Genomic DNA, 15,047 nt, shown 5'->3' with positions numbered 1-15,047 from the left:
CATCCAGTTGTATTAAGACTGTCCTTTTCTTCGATATTAAAAATAAATATTTAAAAATTACTATTTATTATATATATATTTATGAATACATAAATATATAAACAAATAAAATAAAAATACCACTAAAATAATATATTTTAAAAGCAGTAAAATAAATGAAAACATATAAAATAAATGACTAAATTATAGTAAAAATAAAATTTAAAAATCTAATTTATAATTAATCAAAATTATAGGGATTAAACATGCTATTTCTTATTTTATTTATTTAATGACTAAAATAAAATTATCTAAAATTCGGATATTAGAATAAAATAAATTAAAAATATAAACTAAGGATTAAAATATATTTATTAAAATTAAGGATTAAATCTGTTATTTATCCTAAATATATTATTTTAATATAAAGGATTAAAATAAAAGAAATTAAAATTCGAAGACTGAATTAAAAATATTATAAATTCAATTTAGTGACTAAAATGTAAAGTTTACAAGTTCGGAGGACTGCGGACGGGGTTTAACTATTGTTTAATTACACGAATAGCCCTCCCCAAAACGGCGTCGTTTGGGAAGGGCTATTTATGCCCAAAACGGCTGGCCCGAAGGGCCAGCTATCTCATTTCTCATTTCACTCTCTCTCTCTAAACTGAGAGAGTTTTAAAACTCTCTCGCCTCTCTCTAGCTTCCCTCATCGGAGGGAAGCTGGTCACCGGACGGCAACCGTGTGCCGCCGTGAATGTCACCGCCGGCCACCACATTTGGTGGCCGGAAAAATTTATTTTCACACTAATAGATAGATCGGACCGTCCTAAGGACGGTCCCGGTGTTCTTTTCCCTTAAAAAGCTCCTAATCGGAGCGAATCTACAAAAATACCTTCGGTATTTCGAAGGTTCTGACGAGATCCGGTGGTCGAGGCTTCCTCGGTAAGTTTCTTTCCTTCCTTTTCCTTTCTTTTCTGTTTCTTTGCTGAATGGTTGTTGAGATCGTTGGTAGTTTTTAGTATCTAGTTTCTTTGTATCTCTCTCGATCTCCTGTTTCCTCGTCTATCTCTGTTTTTTTTTTTTGTCTCTGTCTCCCTTTTTTCTTTTTCAGGTTGGGGTGGTGGCTTTTATAGCCACCGGTGTGGCCATCAGACTGGTCCGAAGATGGGGTCTCGGTGAGTCACCGGACTACCAGTGGTGACTCACCCCGTAGCCATGGCGTGGACGGCTGGCGTTGGAGCTTCTGGAGCCTTCGGTTGGGACGTGGCAGCGGCGGAGGCGGCGAGATAGCAGCGGCGACCGCGTGTCCCTAGGGTATCAGACCCTAGGGTTTCCATCTGGAGCAATCTGGACCGTTGGATCTCTCAGATCCAACGGCTGTGATGAGGCGGCCGGCTAGATTAGGGTTAGGAAACCCTAACTGAAACCTCCAAATGTTTAGGGTTTCTGGTTTGTTCTGGACCGGTTCTGGTTTGTTTGTAACTGGGCCGGTCCATTTGTAATTGGCCTGTAATTAATTATTTAATAATATATATAATAATAATAATAATAATAATATAATAATAATAATAATAATAATAATAATAATAATAATATGGATAAAAAATTAGTATCTTCAGCTGCCCCTCTTTGCTCATTCTTGTGTTAACAAGAATAGGGCAAAGATGAAAAGATAATAAAATTTTTTATCCATTTGACTTTACTTTGATCATAATGGAGATATTGAATAAATTCTTCTCTCTCTCCAGATGAGTTCTTCTTATTATGAACTTTCTGCTGGGGATGATGATGACCTCTTTTCTGTGATAGAGTCATTCAAAAGATTGACTAAGCTCTTGATGAGTTCTTCTCATTATGAACTTTCTCTAGAAAGGCTGATGCTAATCTATCTTTTTCTGTGATAGAATTATTGAACAAGTTCTTCTTATCATGAACTTCTTCTTCCTTCTTCAGATGAGTTCTTCTCATTATGAACTTTCTCTGGAAAAGATAATCCATCAATTTGATGAATTCAGGCAAAAGGTTGAACAAATTCTTCTCATTATGAATTTCTTCTTCCTTCTTCAGATGAGTTCTTCTCATTATGAACTTTCTCTGGAAAAGCTGATCCCTCAAGTAATGAATTCAGGTAAAAGGTTGAACAAATTCTTCTCATTATGAACTTCTTCTTCCTTCTTCAGATGAGTTCTTCTCATTATGAACTTTCTCTGGAAATGATGATCCATCAAATGATGGATTCAAGTAAAAGGTTGAACAAATTCTTCTCATTATGAACTTCTTCTTCCTTCTTCAGATGAGTTCTTCTCATTATGAACTTTCTCTGGAAAAGATGATCCATCAAATGATGGATTCAGGTAAAAGGTTGAACAAATTCTTCTTATTATGAACTTCTTCTTCCTTCTTCAGATGAGTTCTTCTCATTATGAACCTTCTCTGGCAAAAACTAATCCATCAAGTGGATTCGAAATCTTTGCTAAAATCTTTGAAATTTCTGTTAAAAATTCAACAAGAATAAAAATGAATGAAAATGCATCTATTTTTGCAAATGCCTAAATATGATGCATGAATATTAAGTTGTTTGATTTCAGACTGGTGAATTGAGTATTTCTTCAATTGTAAAAACCCAATATATTTGTCTTCTTCAAATCAGAGAATCTATCATCTTTGACAAATGTAGATGTAGATATAATGTCACAAAACCTCTTGAGAATAAAACTCAATAATATAAGCTCTTGAAAAGCTTGCATTCAGGCAACATGTTGATTCTGATAACAACTCATCTGATTATGAAGTGACCTTTCAAAATGATTTCACAGATATCGATAGTTCTTTTAATACCGAGAAATCTTGAATTCTGATTCTGATGAGGAGAATAAACTGTTATACTTGACAAAAATGGGATTCTCAGAGGTTGAAACTTCAAATAGCCCTGGGCTATGATTTTTAGGAAAGGAATAAGCAAAAGAAGCTTGAAAAGAAACTTCTTAATGAAGACGATCATGCAGTTCATCTTTTAATTCCAATGATTGGTTCTGTAGTTCTTACCAAACCAGATCAGATAACTCAAAGAACACTTCCAGAAGATGCTATTAACAAATTCATCTTCCAAATTCAATGATTGTTCTGTCCAAACCAGATCAGATAACTCAAAGAACACTTCCAGAAGATGCTATTAACAAATTCATCTTCTAAATTCAATGATTGTTCTGTCCAAACCAGATCAGATAACTCAAAGAACACTTCCAGAAGATGCTATTAACAAATTCATCTTCTAAATTCAATGATTGTTCTGTCCAACCAGATCAGATAACTCAAAGAACACTTCCAGAAGATGCTATTAACAAATTCATCTTCTAAATTCAATGATTGTTCTGTCCAACCAGATCAGATAACTCAAAGAACACTTCCAGAAGATGCTATGAGCACATTCATCTTCTAAATTCAATGATTGGTTCTGCTAAACCAGATCAGATAACTCAAAGAACACTTCCAGAAGATGCTATTAACAAATTCATCTTCTAAATTCAATGATTGTTCTGTCCAACCAGATCAGATAACTCAAAGAACACTTCCAGAAGATGCTATTGGCAAATTCATCTTTCAATTAATGTTTGGACTAGGATATCACAATACTTATTTGATGTAGAGCCAGAATTTGTAGATTCGAAGTATTTTCATGCTACTACACTGAAAAGGGCTATATCCATAATTCTGCCAATTAAAGAACAGATTTTCTCTTATTTTGCTTCCTCCATGTGCTGATGCTTTTCCATTGACAAAGAAATGATGGCTTTCATGTGATCCAAGAACAAAGTTGAACTGTTTATAAACATGTACAGGACGTCTCAAATTGACAGAAAGGATCTATAAGGTTCTTGAAGCTTATGACAATGAGCCACCTTCAAGTGTCCAGAAGTATGTTCTTAATGAGTGCTGAAAATGGAATCTAGTATGGGTTGGAAGGAATAAAGTTGCTCCACTTGAACCTGATGAGGTGGAAATACTTCTAGGTTTCCTTAAAAACCATACACAAGAATCTGTATAGAGACATGTTTCCCAGTGATATCAATGTCTTGTTTCTTTTTACTGGAATCAAAGCTACTAAGGTTGCCTTCTACTGTCTTAGTATATCTTTGAAAACAGATGTGCAAGAACTGAATGATGATTAGTTGGAGCAATTGATGAGTAGATTTGGCGGATTTGACCTTGTTGTCGGTAACATCCCGTGTAACAATCTTGATGTTCATATTTGCTTACTTTATATTCCATGTATTTAAAAGTATTAACATAAGGTAATATTCAGAAATCTTTAAATTATTTCAAAATTATGTTAATTCATAGAAGAATAAATTGAATTTCCAAAAATAAATTGAATCTCAAATAAATTGAACTTGAAATAGATAGAATTGTATTCAAAGTTCTGGCAAGCATAAGAATGATAAAAAATTCAAATGTCTCAACAAATTATAAGCATAAGTATTTCTAAATTAATCAAGTTGACACAATTTAGAGATGATGTAAGCTTTTGTCTGGAAGATCTCAAACGTTGTTGAAATGCTTGTAGATGTGAAGTTTCTTCCAAACTATCAAAATCTTAAGAGAGTTCAATTGTCAGATGCCTAATATCAATCTGCATTTGAGCCGCCTTTTCAGGTTTTCAACTCAAATCCTTCCTTTGGTTACAAATGCCCTTTGCGGTTTTCACCTTGACCCCCCTTTTTCTTTTCTTTTTTTTTTCTTTTTTCTCTTTTTTTTCTTCAAGCATAATATTTCTTGACAGAATCCGAGTTTATTGGATTTCTCAGAATTTTTCCATCCATTTCTGCCAAGATCAATGCTCCTCCGGAAAAGGCCTTTTTCACAACGTATGGCCCTTCCCAATTAGGCATCCATTTCCCACGGAAATCTTTATGTATAGGTAAGATCTTTTTTAGTACTAGATCACCCTCTTGGAATTCTCTTGGATGTACTTTTTTGTCATGAGACTTCATCATCCGTTTCTGATACATCTGTCCATGGCAAATAGCTTTCAATCTTTTCTCCTCAATAAGGTTCAATTGATCAACTCTAGCTTGGATCCATTCAGATTCATCCAATTTTGTTTCTCTCAATATTCGAAGCGATGGAATCTCAACTTCAATTGGTAAGACTGCTTCCATCCCATAGACTAAAGAAAAAGGCGTTGCCCCAGTAGATGTTCGAACAGTAGTTCGGTATGCATATAGAGCAAAAGGTAACTTCTCGTGCCAATCTTTGTAAGTTTCAGTAGCCTTTGTAATGATTCTCTTGATGTTCTTATTTGCTGCTTCAACTGCCCCATTCATCTTTGGACGATATGCCACTGAATTTGCATGTTTGATCTTAAACTATGCACAAAGTTCAGTCATCATTTTGTTATTCAGGTTCAAAGCATTATCTGTAATGATCCTCTCTGGTAGGCCATATCGGCAAACTATCTCTTTCTTTATGAACTTGCAGACTGTGGACCTCTTAATATTGGTATATGAAGCAGCTTCAACCCATTTGGTAAAATAATCAATTGCCACAAGGATGAAACAATGTTCATTCGATGCTTTTGGTGTAATTGCTCCAATGACATCTATTCCCCACATAGAAAATGGCCAGGGTGCTGTCATTACATGTAAAGGAGATGGGGGTACATGAATCTTGTCTGCATATATCTGGCATTTATGACATTTCCTTGCATAATCAATGCAATCTGTGTACATAGTAGCCCAATAGTATCCATATCTCATTATCTTTCTGGCCATGGAAAGACCATTTGCATGTGTTCCACATATTCCACTATGTACTTCTTCAATGACGTTTCGAGCTTCGCTGGTATTTAAACATCTCAATAGCATTTGATCAATGCTTCTTCTATACATAATCTCTCCATCAAGAAAATATCCAGCAGTCATTCTTCTCAAGGTTCTTTTATCAATTTCTGATGCATTTGGTGGATAACTTTGATTTTTGATATATTGCAAGATATCATGATACCATGGTTTACCATCTACCTCTTCTTCTACACTATAACAATGTGCAGGAATTTCATAAACTTGCATTTTGATTGGCATCATATCAACTTTCTTGGTTGCTTGAAACATAGCAGCTAATGTAGCCAAAGCATCTGCCATTTGATTTTCTTCTCGAGGGAGATAATTGAAGGTAATTCTCTCAAATTCTTTTACTAATTCAAGTGTAAAATTTCGGTATTCCAACAATTTGGGGTCTTTTGTTTCCCATTCTCCTCGCAATTGATACACCACTAACGATGAATCTCCATATATCTTGAGAAATTTGATTTTTCTTTCTATAGCTGCTTTCAATCCCATGACACAAGCTTCATATTCTGCCATGTTATTGGTGCAAAAGAACTCCAGTCTACTCGTAAAGGGATAATAAATATTTTCTGGAGAAATTAACACTGCCCCGATTCCTCGTCCCAAAGCATTAGATGCTCCGTCAAAGTAAAGCTTCCAAGTTGCAAATTCATCATTTGTTATGACTTCTTCATTCATGGATATGCACAACAGATCTTCATCGGGAAAATTGAAGTTCAAAGGCTGATAATCATTTGATACACGACTGGCAAGAAAATCAGCTATGACACTTCCTTTTATTGCTTTTTGGTTGACATATACAATATCAAACTCAGATAATAACATCTGCCATCTAGCCATTCTGCCTGTCAAAGCTGGTGATTCCATTAAGAATTTCAAAGGATCAAGTTTTGATATCAACCAAGTAGTATGGTATAACATATATTGTCTGAGTCTTCGAGTAGTCCACACCAAAGCACAACATAATTTTTGTATTGGTGGATATCGAACTTCACAATCAGTAAATTTCTTGCTCAAATAATAAATAGCTTTTTCTTTTCTTCCAGATTCATCATGTTGTCCTAGTACACATCCCATCGAATTTTCGAAGACCGTCAAGTAGAGAATTAATGGTCTATCAGGCATTGGTGATACTAAAATTGGGGCATTGGATAAATATTTCTTAATAATATCCAAAGTTTCTTGACATTCTTCATTCCAGACTTCAGGATTGTTCTTTCGAAGTAATTTGAACACTGGATCACATTTGTCAGTTAATTGAGAAATGAACCGGGATATAATTAATCTTCCCAAAAAGCCTCGAACTTCTTTTTTTGTATTGGGTGGTGGAAGATCTTGAATTGCTTTTACTTTATCTGGATCAATCTCGATTCCTTTTTTGCTGACCACAAATCCCAAAAGTTTTCCGGAAGTTACCCCAAAAGTGCATTTTGCGGGGTTGAGCTTTAATTGATACTTCCTCAATCTCTGGAAAAGCTTTCTCAGATTTTGAATATGTTCTTCTTCAGTTCGGGATTTGGCAATCATGTCATCCACGTATACTTCAATCTCTTTGTGCATCATGTCATGAAACAAAGTTACCATGGCTCTTTGATACGTTGCCCCTGCATTTTTCAATCCAAATGGCATCACTTTATAACAGAATGTGCCCCACATGGTTATAAATGTTGTTTTTTCCATGTCTTCAGGATTCATTTTTATCTGATTATATCCTGAAAATCCATCCATAAATGAAAACCATGCGTGTCCTGCAGTATTGTCCACCAATGTGTCTATGTGGGGTAATGGAAAACTATCTTTTGGACTAGCTTTGTTGAGATCTCTGTAATCCACACACATTCGAACCTTCCCATTCTTCTTTGGTACGGGCACAATGTTGGCTACCCATTCTGGATATTTAGATGCCTGTAGGAAACCTGCATTGATCTGTTTCATTACTTCTTCTTTGATTTGCAACAACATTTCTGGCCTCATTCTTCTGAGCTTTTGTTGGACCGGTTTATATTCTGGATTGATAGGAAGCTTATGTATCACTATATCTGTGCTTAAACCAGGCATATCTTGATAAGACCAGGCAAAGATATCTTTGAACTCTTGAAGGAGATTTATCAATTCTTGCTTTATCTGGATGGTCAGAGTAGTACCAATTTTCACCTCTTTTATTTCTTCATCTGTTCCCAAATTCACAGTCTCAACCTTTTCTTTGTGGGATAGAATTTGTTTGTCTTCTTTTTCTACCAATCTTAATAGTTCAGTAGGAACATCACATTCCAGTTCATCCTCACAACCATTGATTTCTTCCAGACATACAGGCTGCTCTAAATTTATCAATGGATTAAATTTAGGAATACACATGCTATTAACACGGTGACACCTGCAAATTTAAGTCGGACATATTTCCGAAAGAATATAGTAAATTTATGAAATAAATAAATGTAAAAAAATGTAAAAAAATGTAAAGAATGATTGCCATATGAAAATTTTAAAGAAAATTTCTTATATTTAACATAATTTCTTTTACAAGATAACAAAAAGTTTTCATATTTTTGAACTAAACATAAAGATTAGTTCTGAATATTACTCTGCGTTAATATTAAAAACTATAGGAAGATCTTCAGTGGTCCAATTGGTGAGTGTTTCTCCAGGAAGACATGGTCGAATCCTATCCAAGTATTTGCCAGTTTTGTTGTCATTCATGATCATGTTGATAAATAATCCATTCATAGCTTCTTCGACTATGTCTTGATCTTTCGTCAACTTTTCTTCTTTAAAGGCTTCAACAAGCTGCTGTTCTACATTAATTGTTCCCCCTGATCTGAATATGGTCTTCAACTGTGGGAAAGACATGTGTTCCCAAAGGATTTCTCCTCCTTTCAATTTTGCCTTTCTGTCTTCACATCTTCTTTTCATCTCTTTGTTCTTTTGCTGAAAATTGGGCTTAAACCCTAGCCCAAAACGATCTTTTTTCATCTTTATACTGATAGGAACTAAAATCCCTTGAAGATTCTTTCCTATACCTTTCCCAGCTTTAGCTCCGATGCCTAAAGTTTGTTGTACTGTCATCTTGGTGCAATCAGACAATCTGGGATATGGAATTTTATTTCCTTCTGCAATAAAGGTTGCATTTACAAATTCAAGAGCTCGGAAAGAGCATTCAAGAGCATCATCATTGGTGTCGATATATGGAACATCACTTGTTACCGATGCAATGATTTCTTCTTCAGCTCCTACGCATATTAGTTGTCCATCAACAACAAATTTTAATTTCTGATGTAATGAAGAAGGAACGGCTCCTGCTGAATGAATCCATGGCCTCCATAATAGACAATTATATGTGGGGTGGATGTCCATCACCACAAAGTCAATATTGTACACGACTGGGCCAATTAACAACGGTATTTCCATTTTCCCAAGCACTTCTTTTTGAGTACCATCAAATGCTCGTACTACATTCTGATAACTCTTCATGTGTGATTGATCCAGAGGCATTTTTTGAAGTGTGACTAGAGGCATCAAGTTGAGAGCGGATCCATTGTCAATCAATACTCCTGGCAACACATGACCATGACAATGTGTCGTGATGTTCAAAGCTTTTACTGACCCCATTCCGCCTTCCGGTATTTCATCATCTGTGAACGTTATGTAATTGTCGGCGGCTATATGTCCCACAATTCTGTCAAGTTTATTGAGGGATATATCTTCAGGGATGAATGTTTGATTGAGAATTTTCATCAAAGCATTTCTATGTGCTTCTGAATTCATCAAGAGATCAAGAATAGAAATTCTCGCTTGTTGTTTGTGTAGTTGTTCAACCACACTATACTCACTATGTTTCAAAAATTTCAAAAATTCTTGAGCTTGTTTTTCTGTCACATGCTCATTGAATGCTGGAAGGGATTCATCATCAAATACCTTCTGAGGTATTGCCATGGCTTTTCCTTTTGTTTTCACTTGTTCTGAAGCATTGGATGTTTCGGGAGAGTAACATCTCCCACTTCTCGTAAAGAAACCGACTTCGCTCACTGCTTCAGACTTCGATGTTGTACCCAAACTCTGTTTTTTCTCTTCTGTTTTTTTTAGAGAAACAGATCCTCCTACCATTGAAACATTGGTAGTATAATTCCAAGGTACCCTGCGGGTATCTTTGTATGGAAATGGTAGAGGAGCGGTGATAACTACTTTCGGCTTTATTGGTGCAGGAATCACCGTAGATGATTTCACATTAATGATCACAGGATCATTTATTCTTTGACTCGGTTTAGAATCCTCTGATGAGCAAACATCATTTTCTTTTTTTCCTGGTTCTTCTTCAAAGAATTCTATTTCTCTGTTGTTCATCAATTTTTGCACTAAATCCCTAAATTCATGACATAGTTGAATTTTATGCCCTTTTTCCTGATGATATTCACAATAATTCTTGCCTTCATTCTGCTTTGGCCTGAATTGTTGTGGAATTATACCGATTAAAGAGAGTTGTTGGAATACCCAAAGAAACAGAGATTTAATTTCAGAAATGTCAGTTTTTGCTTTCTTTTTGTTCTCTTCCTGAATTGCATTCACGTTTTTATCTCCATGATTTGGCAATGGATGATTTGATGCAGATGGTGTATTGAATTCCAACTTCCCAGTGTTGATCAAATTTTGAACCACCCTTTTGAATGCTAAACAGTTTTCAATAGAATGACCTGTAATTCCTTCATGGTAAACACAGTGTGCCTTTGTATCATACCAAGGAGGAAATGGTGGTTGCATGGGAACCAAAGGATAAGGTCTTATGACATCTGCTTTTAACAGTGAATCATAGATCTCTGCATATGGTACTGGTAATGGTGTAAAAGACAACCTTTCATTTTCTTTTCGAGATCCTCTGGACTCTGTTCGATTAGTGTTTGTTTCCTCTTTCTTAACCCTTGGCTGGGTTATTGTAACACTTTTCGATGAATCCTTGCTGTAAGAATTTGCATTATTGACTTCATTCTCCTTTTTCCGGTACGTAGGTCTTTTGGAACTAGACCCATCATTTGATTCAATCTTGCCACTTTTCAAGACATTTTCAATGAGTTCTCCAGAAATGACCAAATCTGCAAAATTTCTGGTTGCATTCCCCATTAGATGATTTAAATAAGGAGCCTTCAAGGTATGAACAAATATTACTGTGGCTTCTTTTTCTGACAAAGGTGGTTGAACTTGGGCCGCAGTGTCACGCCATCTCTGGGCATACTGTCTGAATGTTTCATTACTCTTTTTCTCCAAATTTTGGAGAGTCCATCTATCGGGAACCATGTCTGTTACATGGCGATACTGCTCTAAAAATGCTTTAGCCAAATCTTTCCAGGATCTAATGTTGGCTTTGGTCAATTGAGTATACCATTTTAAAGCCGGTCCTGTCAAACTATCTTGAAAGCAGTGAATTAACAATTTCTCGTCTTTCACATATCCTGCCATTCTGCGACAAAACATAGTAATGTGGGATGAAGGGCATGTAGTACCATCATATTTATCAAATTCAGGAGCTTTGAACTTGATGGGGAGGATTAGGTCTGGAACCAAACTCAACTCACTAGCGTCAAACCCATAGAATGATTCAGTTATTTCCACAGATTTCATTCGTTCTTCTAAGCTCTTGATCTGTCTGGTCAGCTCTTCATTTACTTTTTGTTTCTCATTCAGCTCATTCAAATCTGGGATTAAATGCTCAGTATTAAGATCCCCTATTTTCACATCGGATATAAGCGGATTTTTTCTTGAAGATGCAGGATTCACTTGTTGATCTTCATGTAGTTTGGCTTCTTGTAATGCAGATGTACGAGCATTGATTTGTATAGGTGTAGTACCAGAATGATAAATTGGTTCTGGTGGAAAACCTAGAGGATATATGGGTTCTTGGTCTAAAGATACAGGATTTTCATGCATTTTTCCACTGATAGCCTGCCTTTTAAACAAGTCCTCTATTTTCTTCATCATACTGTCTTGTGAATTTGCAATATTGGCTTCAATTTTTTCCAGCTTCATTCTCATTTCTTCTTGTTCTTTATGATGTTGTTCCTCAATACGCTGTATTTTATCCTCCATAATTCTCTTAGTAGCTTGTCTAGTACCGTAGTGATGTTGTATTTCTCTTTTGGCCAGAATAACTACGATTGAAAAATCTTTTAATATTATTTTTTCCAAATTTTAATTAATGAATTTTATCTTAATAAAATAAAATAATAAAATTATTCATAAAGAAAATTATGAAATGAATGATGTATGTATGCAAAAAACATTGATCCTAAAAAGTTAATTGTCATAGAACAACTTTCATCAGCATACAAAAGTTTCTTTATAATAGTTCATAACTACAGATAAGGCATAGCTTTCCTATTAAGCTCTATAATTTCTTTCATTAACCATGACACCTTCTTTCCGTACTTAGAAACTGGATCGACTTGATGCTCAATTATTTTGGCTTCAACAGCTAGTTCCACAACATATCTAGCAACTTCGCTCATTTGAACCATGGCCTCGAACACCATATTACTTCTTTCTTCACTTCTCTCAACATAGAACTCAGTTGACTTTTGCCATTGTTCATTTGTTCCTTCAAGAGTTTGCTCTAACTCAGTGATTCTGACTTGACAATTGTGCAGAATTTTTTTCAAGATCTCTAATGCGTCTTCGCAGTGAAGCATTTTCCTCATTACTTTCTTTGAGATCATTAGGCCCTAGACGAACCTTTTCTTGAAACAACGATTCCTCAAGTTGCAAAATGTAAGCATTAAACTCTGAGTTTTTATTTCTAGACTGATCCAGATCTTCTTCAAGTTTTGTTCGTGCTTCTTGTGTTCTTTGATTAAGCTTCTGGATCTGCACATCTTTGTTTCTGCATCTTCGCATCCAATTTCTAGCCACTTCCTGCTCTACCTCAAATCTGGTGTTGAAATTTTTTCTTTCCAGCTCCCATTTTTCTTTTTCAACATTGGATTCTTCCATCTTTTGGCCTCTGACTTCAAGTTCAGCAATCAACTGGTTCATTTCAGATTCAAATCCCTTGAACATGATATTTTTCTCACCTTCAAATTTATTAAAGATGTCATTCTTCATTTCTTCTACATCTTTGACTCGATCTCTTTCTCTTTGCATTTCATTCATGATCTCGCGATGCTCAGCCTTGTGTTTTATAATTCGCTCTCTTCTGTCGACCTCAAAATCTTCCATTTTTTGTTTTCCTTTCTCAAGGCTTTTGAGTAGACGGCTATTCTTTCCTTTCAGATCTTCAACTCGTCTTTTCTCGATGTTCAACTCTTTATTCATCTGTATTGTTGCTTGGCTTGATCCTGATGCTTTCCGGGATTTATATAACTCCTGGTAATTTTTCTGTAATGCTCTGAATTCATTATCACCTTTTTTCTTTATCTTTTCTCAACAGTGCACATTGTGATGAATGAAAGTCAATGTCAACCCCCAACATAGCTTTATCTTGTCTCATTTGCTCTAATTCTTTCGACCAGCCTTCTCTTTCTGCTTCAAACTCAGCTCTCAAGATTTCAATCTCTGACGGAACCACCTTAATGCGATCTTCCATAGAGATATCCTCATTTTGATCTGGTAAAGGAATATTTTCGTTTTTCCTGACAGATCTCCATTCTTCATAATCAGAAGTTAGCATTTCTTTTGCTGCTTTAGCTCGGATACAAAAAGTTGTTTTCCAAGCTGTAACGGCTTCCATGATACTTCTTTTATAATTTTTGTTGTGGAATGCGAATTCAGATGACTGTAACCCAGCAGTGACAGGTACAAATTGACGACCTTCATACTGTCTTATAACCAGAAGTTGTGCATATCCAATTCCTCCCCATAATCCGAGCAACATTATCCAGTTGTAATTTCCACATTTGTAAAAGAATTCCCTTTGGATTTGCCACGGGGCTCGCCAAATTACTTCATTACTTTGCAGATTTCGAAAGGCATTAATCCACATATCTTTCTTAATTTCTTTCGGCCATTCCTGCTCCAGAAATTCTTTTAATGGTGAGTAATCCGTATTAAAGCGTCGGTATGAAACCTTTTCTGTCCTCCAGAAATGACTACGGATCCAAACATATAACAACTGGGTACACCCTGAGAATCGTCCACCTCCTAACTTTCTACAAGCATTTAACGATCTGAAGGTCTCTGCTAGGATTGCAGAAGCAGGATTAATCTTTTTCGGTAGCTGTTCAAACAAATCTACCACTGCAGCTTCAACATATCCCAATACTTTTGGGAAGATGACCATACCATACATACCCAGAGCAAATAAATCGAATCGTACTTTAATATCTGGATGACTCTGAATAAGTTCTTTAATGTTGGTCCAAGCGATGCCTTCACTTTCGCCTTTTTGTTTTGTACGGGATGCCACCCATTCTTCTCGTACCCCAGCAATCTTTGCTAATTTAACTCGAAAGGGTTGAGTTTTAATTGACTTTGAATAGATTCGATTCTCCAAAGTCCCATCTATATGTAGCAAAGTTGTGTATTCTTCAATAGTATGGACCAAATCCTCTTTATTGAGAGTGAAGCAATTGTACCCTGGATTCTAGAATTGAATTAGGGCTCTGAGTAATTCATCATCAACTTCTACATAGAGCAAATATGGGATGTCTCCGTAAGTCTGATAAAACTGCAATTTTTTGTTTGAATCCCAACTTTCCCAAATGCTTCGCAAATCTTGCATATCATTTCTTTTTAGTGAAACTGGAGCATAACTGGCCAAGTCAGATACATAATCATCCTGCAGGCTGTCTCCTTCCCGTCTTTGTAAGTCCTCAGCCCACTGTCTTACTTCTGAGTTTAGAATTACTTGATTTGAACACTTTTTATCCATAGATGAAGGCTTTCCAATGAGACAATTAACACAAGGATCAATGTCTTTTATCCTGTATGATGCAATGCAAACAGAAAAATAAAGAACACACAAAAAGAAAATAAATTAGTTTACATAATAAAGAAATTTAATAATAACATTTACATAAATATTCTTTATTTAAACATGCTTTTCTAAATTTAAATAATTTAATTAAACATGTAATTTAATTAATAAATAAATTAACAAGAAAGTCAGAATTCATTTCTCCTGTGTGTACACCTATTTTGGACAAAATTTCGGCATGACTTCTGATCGGAAGAGTTTCTAAGGTTCTTTATATGCAGGGTTTCAGATCTAAGAATCAAGGTACCCGAATTGTCCTTGTTAGT

This window comes from Hibiscus syriacus, unplaced genomic scaffold (assembly GCF_006381635.1).
Source record: "Hibiscus syriacus cultivar Baekdansim isolate YM2019G1 unplaced genomic scaffold, ASM638163v2 tig00117056_pilon, whole genome shotgun sequence".
Taxonomy (NCBI): Eukaryota; Viridiplantae; Streptophyta; class Magnoliopsida; order Malvales; family Malvaceae; genus Hibiscus; species Hibiscus syriacus.
The sequence above is the reverse complement of the archived record's forward strand: the minus strand, read 5'-3'. Positions refer to the sequence as shown.